Here is a 9,443-nt window from a genome sequence, read left to right as displayed (position 1 = left end):
TTGACATTGTAATATGTATAAAAAACATAAGGTTTTTATCGTGAATAATAAAAATAAAAAAATTCTCAAAAAAACCAGTTGTAAGGAGTAGAAAGTACAGATAATTGCGTGAAAATGTAAGGAGTAGAAGTAAAAAGTCGGCTGAAAAATAATTACTCAAGTAAAGTATAGAGACCCAAAATTTCTACTTAAGTAATGTAACGAAGTATTTGTACTTCGTTACTTGACACCTCTGCCTTCTTCATATTTTTGATGGAAAAGTTTCAATCAAAACATGTTTTTGTTGTTTTGAAAGCCCCACTACATATGAATGGCTGTACAAAATGAAATGGGATGGAGTTTTCTTTTCCGGGAGAAACATTATATTCTATCAACTAACCCTAAACCTACCTATCACAGAAAGCTTTCTGCATTTTTACAAAAAAACATCACAAAGTGTGATTTATAAGCAGTTATCCTCATGGGGACCAATAGCTATTTAGGTATTGTCTAGCATTGTTTTATCTTTCATTTGGTCTCGCTTCATTCTAATGTACAGTATATGTAACGTCTACTTTCATAATCCAATCAGTTTCTGATAAATGAAATGTGCTGTCCTACACTTATCTTGTTGGATATCCTGCATGACTCAAATGGGTCACATTATGAAAGTATAATGGGTGGTAAATGACAATTCACGATTGGCTTTAAATGGTTTGTCACACCGGGTAAACATACTTATTGGTAGATGTACACTATTGAAGTAATTTATGATATGGTGTCTTTAAACAATGATTTCCTGTTTCCAATAGAAAAAACATCAGTCATGGTATATAAGGTGAGTTTAGAAGGGCTTCTTGCAAGATACAGGAAGTGGTAACTCCTTAGACTTCCTGTGGTTCTGTACTTAAACAGGGCCCTGTAAAACATACTTCTCATTTGGCTTTGGTTGCGCTAGATAATTTGCTATACCTTATGTATACATATTATCATCTCATTCGTGTTCGTAGATTTTCAACGTTTACACATACATTTTTGTATGTGTGCATATATGCTTAAATCTACAATATGAATGTATTGGCATCATAAACAATGTAAAAGTATTTACATAAACAGCTTCAGAAAAAAAATCCTCACAAAAAAACGTTGTTTTTGTTATACTGTGTGTGTATATATATATATATATATATATATATATATATATATATATATATATATATATATATAATTGTCACGGAGCGATCTCTACCGCCTCCCTCTGGCGGCATCAGATCACTTTCCCCTGAATACTAGGACTGCAATTCCCAGCTTCCACCTCCTCACACTCATCATCTACCAGCCCTGTTCCATCTCATCATCACCACACCTATTTTCACTCTGACTCTCTCAGCACCCTTTATATGCACGCTCCCTACTCACCATCAGTGCGAAGTCTTGTTTCTGCCACGGCGTTCATTTCTAAGCGATCTCCATATCTTCCCGAGTATTCCTGGTTCCCCGACCCCAGCCTGTATTTCCAAGGATCCCTCACGAACGTTCTCTGCCTGCCTTGACCCACGCCTGGTAACCACTCTGATTCCTGGATCTCCCTTGCCTGTTCCCAGTATGCCTTGTCTCTTTGCTATATTCTGTATTCCAATAAAGTTACTGCAAATGGATCTGAATGTCTCAGACTCTCCGTCACAGAAGACTTCGCCAACAATGGATCCAGCAGCCCTGCATCAGTTTTCCACAGAACTCTCCAATCAAGGTTCAGTACTGGTGGTTCATCAACGACAGCTGGAGAAATTAACTTCACTCACCGAGGAACTGGTGAGAGGCATGCAGTCACTTTCTCCTCAATCCACCGCGGCCACACAGGTCGCTGCACCCCCAGCTCAACCCATGCCCAGTGTGAGTACATCCAATATTCTCTGTTTATCCCTTCCTGAGAAATACGATGGATCTTCAGCTACGTGTAAAGGGTTCCTGTTACAATGCACACTGTATATTAATCAACAACCTCACCTCTTCACTAGCGACAACGGCCGCGTGTCCTTCATATGCTCGTTGCTGACTGGAAAAGCCCTGGAATGGGTGACGGCGCTTTGGTCAGGAAGTAACCTCGCTTTTCCCTCTTATGACGATTTTCTCATCCAATTCAGAGAGGTGTTTGAACATCCCGCCGACGGAAAGGACCCGGGTGAGCTGTTGCTGTCTCATCGTCAGGGAGGATCCTCAGCGGTGAACTACACTCTCACCTTCCGCACTCTTGCTGCTCAGACGGGCTGGGAGGAGAATCCATTACGTCTACTCTACCGTAAGGGACTCAATTCTGATCTACAGGGAGAGCTCGCATGCCGAGATGACGGAAAAACCCTCTCTCAACTCATGGACCTTACCATTCGTCTGGATAACCTCATGCGCGCCCGCCGCACATCACTCAAACCTCGCATCGCCAAATATTCCTCCGCCAATGCTGAACCAGAACCCATGCAAATCGGCTTCACGCGCCTAACTACTGAGGAGCGCGACCGGAGAATGCGCCGGAACCTCTGCCTGTATTGTGCCCAAGCCGGTCACCTGAGGGCGACATGCCCTGTGAGACCCAGCTCGAATATCCCTTCTGCGGTGAGTCTCCTCACTATTCATTCTCTCACTGTAAATGTATCCATTAACACAGATAAGGAGACTGTTAATACCGTTGCATTGATTGATTCTGGGGCAGCGGGAAATTTCATTGATATCACTTTTGCTAGAGCTCATCATTTCCCTCTCGTTTCATGTGAACCTCAAGTGGCAGTAGCAGCCTTGGATGGGCGCCCCCTGGGGTCCGGCAAGATTCAATATATCACTCAACAGTTAACCCTCGATACCGATGTTCTACATTCTGAGTTAATTCAACTGCTCGCCATAAATTCACCTCAACATCCTGTTGTTCTAGGATTTCCCTGGCTGGAGAAGCACGACCCCCATATCTCGTGGTTCAAGAGAAAAATAATTCAGTGGTCTCCTTTCTGCTCCGCGAACTGTCAGTCCGCTGTCCATGGTCCTGAACTCGGTCAGTCAGAGAATCCTGATCTCAAGGGCGTTCCCTCTGCCTATCACGACCTAGCTTTGGCTTTCAGCGAAAAGGAGGCATCTCAGCTACCACCTCATAGATCAGGGGATTGCGCCATCGAGTTTCTTCCTGGAGCTGTAGCACCCCGTGGGAGAGTCTATCCTTTGTCCCAGCCAGAGACCGACGCCATGAAGGCCTACATCGACGAACAGCTCGCCAAGGGTTTTATCACACCTTCCACTTCTCCAGCTTCTGCTGGGTTTTTCTTCGTCAAGAAGAAGGACGGAGGTCTCCGCCCCTGCATAGACTACCGCAATCTTAACGAGGTGACAGTCAAGTATCGTTATCCCTTGCCGCTGGTTCCAGCCGCCCTGGAGATGCTCCGCACCGCCAAGTTTTTCACCAAACTAGACCTGAGAAATGGCTACAACCTTATCCGCATTCGACAGGGGGATGAGTGGAAGACTGCCTTTTCCACGACGACTGGGCACTACGAGTAGCGGGTTATGCCGTTCGGCCTGTCCAACAGTCCCTCTGTCTTCCAGGCCTTCGTCAATGACATCTTCCGGGACTTGTTGAATCACAAGGTCATAGTTTACATTGACGACATCATGATTTATTCCGAGACTCTTGCAGAACACGTCAAGGATGTGCGCGCCGTGCTCCAGCGTCTTATTGACAATCAACTATACGCCAAGGTCCAGAAGTGCGAATTCCACCAGACCCGTATTTCATTCCTGGGGTACGTCATTAGTTCCGAGGGCGTCATGATGGATGACAACAAAGTAAAGGCTGTGGTCGACTGGCCTCGACCTACCACTGTTAAGGAGCTTCAGCGTTTCTTGGGCTTTGCAAACTTCTACCGGAGGTTCATCCGGAACTTCAGCATTACGACAGCTCCTCTCACGTCCCTCCTTCAGGGGGGGAGGCAACGTTTAAGGTGGTCTCCAGAATGTACGACCGCCTTCGAGAAGCTTAAGGAGAGATTTACCACAGCTCCCATTCTCCATCACCCAGATCCTGAGAGCGAGTTCATTGTGGAGGTGGACGCATCAAACTCAGGAGTAGGTGCCATTCTCTCGCAGCGAAACGGGAATCCTGCCAAAATGTTCCCCTGCGCCTTCAACTCTCGTAAACTCACCTCTGCCGAGCGCAACTACGATATTGGGGACAGAGAACTTCTGGCCATGAAGGCTGCCTTCGAGGAGTGGAGACATTGGCTAGAGGGCGCACGTCTACCCTTCACGGTCCTCACTGATCATCGCAACCTCGAGTACATCAAGTCAGCTAAGCGGCTGAATTCCCGGCAGGCTAGGTGGTCACTGTTCTTTTCAAGATTTAACTTCAAGATCACGTATCGCCCAGGATCCAAGAATGGGAAGGCCGACGCTCTGTCTCGTCAGTTTGACGGAGCCACTGATATCTCCCAGCCAGAGCCCATCCTGCCTCCGACCCTCATCGTAGCCCCAGTCCTTTGGAATATCATGTCAGAAATTTCGGCGGCACAGAACAATCTCCCTGCTCCTTCAGAATGTCCTCTTGACCGGGTTTTTGTACCCCTGGATCTCCGCACCCGTGTTCTCCAATGGGTACACTGCACACCCAGTGCTGGTCATCCCGGGATTTCTGCTACCATCCAGCTGGTAACCAACTGTTTCTGGTGGTCCTCAATCCATGCTGACACCGTAAGATTCATCCATCAGTGTACCGCTTGTAACATGGTGAAGGCCTCTCACTTGAAGCCAGCAGGTCTACTACAACCACTTCCGATCCCCCGACGACCCTGGTCCCACATTGCAGTGGATTTCGTCACCGACCTGCCACCTTCCCAAGGCTTCACCACCGTCCTCTCGGTGGTGGACCGCTTCTCCAAAGCATGCCGTTTCATACCCATGGCCGGCCTGCCTACAGCCCTCCAAACCGCTGAGTCTCTCCTTCAGCACGTCTTCCGTTTATATGGCCTACCCGAGGACGTGGTGTCCGACAGGGGGAACCAGTTCACATCTCGGGTATGGAGAGCACTCTGCAGCAAGCTTAACATTAACGTCAGTCTCACCTCAGGTTATCACCCGCAGGCCAACGGACAGGTGTAGAGACTTAACCAGGACCTCACGCGTTTCATCCGCACCTACTGCCATCAGAATCAACAGGATTGGAGCAGGTTCCTCGTCTGAGTACGCCCAGAACTCTCTCCGCAAGCCCTCGACCGGTCTCACTCCATTCCAGTGCGTGCTGGGGTTCCAACCTCCCTTGTTCCCCTGGTCCGGTGAACCCACAGATCTCCCTGCGGTGGACACCTGGTTAAGGAGGAGTGAGGAAACTTGGAACACTGCCCACGTCCATCTTCAGCGTGCTGTGCGTCAGTTCAGGAGACAGGCTGATCGACGCAGAAGAGGCGGTCCTGTCTTCAGGCCGGGGCAGTGGGCATGGCTGTCCACTCAGAACCTTCGTCTCCGACTTCCTTGCAAGAAACTCTCTCCCCGCTTCATTGGACCTTTTCGTATCCTTAGACGAATCACCCCCGTTTCGTACAGGTTAGCACTCCCTGCCTCATACCGCATCTCACCCACTTTCCATGTCTCTCTCTACTCAGACCCGCCACTACACCCAGGAGTGAGAGCAACCCAGAGGACGCTACCAGGAGTACTCCCCCCATCGACGTCGGGAGCGAGGAGATCTACCAGGTTCGGGAAGTTCTGGACTCCAGGCGGCGCGGCGGGGTTCTTCAGTACCTCATCGACTGGGAGGGGTGCGGTCCTGAGGAGCGCTCGTGGGTGAGGTCCCAGAACATCTTGGACCCTGCGCTTCTGACCACTTTCCATCAGGACCACCCTGACCGTCCATCTCCTAGACCCCGAGGGAGACCCCGTCGTCGTCCAGGCCCTCGCTTCCGGAGCCGCTCGCAGGGGGGGGGCTCTGTCACGGAGCGATCTCTACCGCCTCCCTCTGGTGGCATCAGATCACTTTCCCCTGAATACTAGGACTGCAATTCCCAGCTTCCACCTCCTCACACTCATCATCTACCAGCCCTGTTCCATCTCATCATCACCACACCTGTTCTCACTCTGACTCTCTCAGCACCCTTTATATGCACGCTCCCTACTCACCATCAGTGCAAAGTCTTGTTTCTGCCACGGCATTCATTTCTAAGCGATCTCCATATCTTCCCGAGTATTCCTGGTTCCCCGACCCCAGCCTGTATTTCCAAGGATCCCTCACGAAAGTTTTCTGCCTGCCTTGACCCACGCCTGGTAACCACTCTGATTCCTGGATCTCCTTGGCCTGTTCCCAGTCTGCCTTGTCTCTTTGCTATATTCTGTATTCCAATAAAGTTACTGCAAATGGATCTGAATGTCTCAGACTCTCCGTCACAATAATATATATATATATATATATATATATATATATATATATATATATATATATATATATACTCCATCTTTGTGTTTGTGTGTTCTAGCGACACAATCCGTGACAGAAGACCCTTTTCGAACTCATCAGACAACCTTCCCAATTGTCTGTGCTCGTTTCTGAACGCTGGCCTGAACACTGCCACAAGAGAGCAGTTGTCCAGGGAGTCCTCGAGGGATCTTCGGCGTGTTCGTGGAGTGGATGCTGAGCTCGTGTGTATCACTGTTTACCGTTGGACCAGCAGACGATGACGCAGACCCCACTCCCAACCCAGTGCCCAGCCCACCGCAGACTATGAGCCCGTCTCTGCTGCGACATGTGAGCCAGCGCAATCGGGGGCAACCGAGCTGAACATCGCCGCTGAGCCTGAGTTGCACGAGTCAGAATTATAAATGTATTGGTTTTTGTTGGTTTCTGTGCTGTTGTCCATTCTCATTCCTCAGTCCTCAGCCCCTCCTGCCGCCCAGTCATCACCATCCCCCATCAGTCACTCAGTTCCTCCAGCCTCTGAGTGCTCCGCTCCATCTGGACCTGTCGCCCTGGCTCCTGTGCCTGTGCTCCTTCCTCCCTCAAATCCAGCATGGATCATCGGACATTCAGCCTCGCCAGGCTCCATCGGACCACTGGTTCCACCTGGGTCGGATATCGGTACTCCTTCGCTGTGGACTTGCTCGGCTAGCTCCGCCCCCCTCAGGCTCCACCTCCGCCCTCGGTCGCTCCAGCTCAACCTCAGCCCTCCGGATCCCCACTTCCATCTCGGAGGGTCGTCGCTGCAGCTCCATCGCGGCCGTCTGGCTCTTCGCTGTCACTTCACTTCACATGTTTGGCTCCATCACTGTCGTCACATCCGATCATCCCCATGCTGGCGTCTAGCATCGTCTCACAATCACTTCTCCCTCCAGCGATGCTGCCATGGTTCGCAGTCCTGGCTGTGGCCTGGGTCTATTCCATCTGCTCGCCTCTGCTCAAGGCCATTCTCAGGATCACATCACGTCCTCCACCTGATCCTCCTTCTCCTTTCTCCCTCCGGCAAAAGATCGCGCCTTTCCAGGAGGTGGCGTAATGTCACTGTTTTACTCAGTTTGGACTTTGTTTTCGTTTGCACCGTTTCTCCCTGTCTAGTTTACTATTGTCATGGTCACTCATTTGACCCGTTATTCAGTTCAGGTGTGCGTGATTAATTTTATTTTTTTTGCATGTATATTTAAGTTCCTTTCTTTCTGTTCATCACTGTCGTGTCTTGTCTATATGTTTGGATGTATTGTATGCTACTCTCAATGTGTGGATTTGCCTGTGGATTTATTGACTGCATTATTACCTTCATCTTTGTGTTCGTGTGTGTTCTACCAACACAATCTGTGACACATATGTAGGCCTACATTATCAATATGTTTGTGTTATGTTACAGTTTAATATTATATAGATATTTTTGTGTCCCTTACACCATCCCTACCCAAAACTTTTTTTTGTAATGTAGGCTATGTATAACAGAAACAGCAGGAAAAGAGCTTGCAAACACCATAACAATGACCATCTTATACTTGCCTATTGTTACACCCCTGAGGTGGTCTGAGTACGGTTAGCTTTTTGGTCCCTTTAGGGGGTCTGAGATCACTTGGTTTGTTCACATATAGACGATTTTAAGATTTTATTGTTAGTTTTTAAAGCTGTGAATGGACTGGCCCCAACATATATCTCGGACCTCATCCAAATATATACGCCAGCGCGGACATTGAGGTCAGAGGGCCAGCTCCAGCTTGCGGTCCCCAAGTCAAGACTTAAAACTCAGGGGGACAGGGCCTTTTCTGTGGTTGGACCTAAACTCTGGAACGCTCTGCCCCTCCATGTCCGAACTGCCCCTACATTTGAGTGTTTTAAGGCTTGTCTAAAGACTCATTTTTATTCTTTGGCTTTTAACTCCGCATGAGTTGTGTGGTCCTCTGTGGTGTTTATTCTTTTCTTTTATATTTGTATATATTTTTTAAACCTGATGTTCTTATTTTGTTTTAATAGTTTTATATTAACTGTTTTGTATGTTTTGAGTCTTCTGTGCAGCACTTTGGAAACTTTGTGTTTGTAAAATGTGCTATAGAAATAAAGTGGATTTGATTGGATTGGATTACTGTGCTGGTGTTCATTCATTATCCACAAGGAGGTGTCACTGAGTTCATTTGAACTTACCATCTTTCTTTTTCATCATACTTTTTCTCTTCAACATTTGTATGAAGGTTTAACCAACCTGGACAAGGTTCACACAGCCTGAAACCACTACAAACACACTAGATGAGGTTTGACAATTTTCAACTTTTAATAATTAAATTATTAACTTTGTTAATGACAAAAAAAAGCAAAACCAACAACAACCAAGAGATAGCTACAGGGGCGGTTCTAGGGGGGGGCAGTGTCAACAAGCTTGGCTCTCCCTCCCCACCTCCCCTAAATTTGGAATCGTATCACACCAAACAATTTTCTGAAACTGTGTGCAATGCAGTTTTCCCGTGACAGTAGTAACAAAAAGAATCACTTACTGTGCCATAACTTATGAATGATTAGTCACTCTACGTTCGCTCAAATAGTTGTAAAACACAGACTATAATTGTTGCCACGCGCTTGGTTATACATAAAATAAGCTCTCTTTACAATTTGTGTTGTGTGTAACTTTATCTAGAGTGGTGGTGGATTAAATTACTGACTTTATTTGATGACTTTGAATTTATATAAAATAAAATAACATGCAAAATAAATGCTTTAGTTTTACTTATAAAGTAAGCATGTATATGATAATATAATAGATTACAGATAAATTTATTTTCCTAAATTGATTTGTGTTAGGCCCATCTGTAAGATTATACAGCAGATTTGTTTGTTTTGTTATCAATTTGTTTTGTGTTATGTGTCAAGTATACCGATGAAGAAAAGTGCCTAGATATTAAGTGTGTTATGTCTGCTCATTATCACAATACAAGATCACTTGTCAAATAAATAAATTAACTTGAAATTACTTAATTGCACG

This window comes from Phoxinus phoxinus, assembly GCF_949152265.1.
Source record: "Phoxinus phoxinus genome assembly, chromosome: 6".
Classification (NCBI taxonomy): Eukaryota; Metazoa; Chordata; class Actinopteri; order Cypriniformes; family Leuciscidae; genus Phoxinus; species Phoxinus phoxinus.
Note: the sequence above shows the minus strand (reverse complement) of the source record.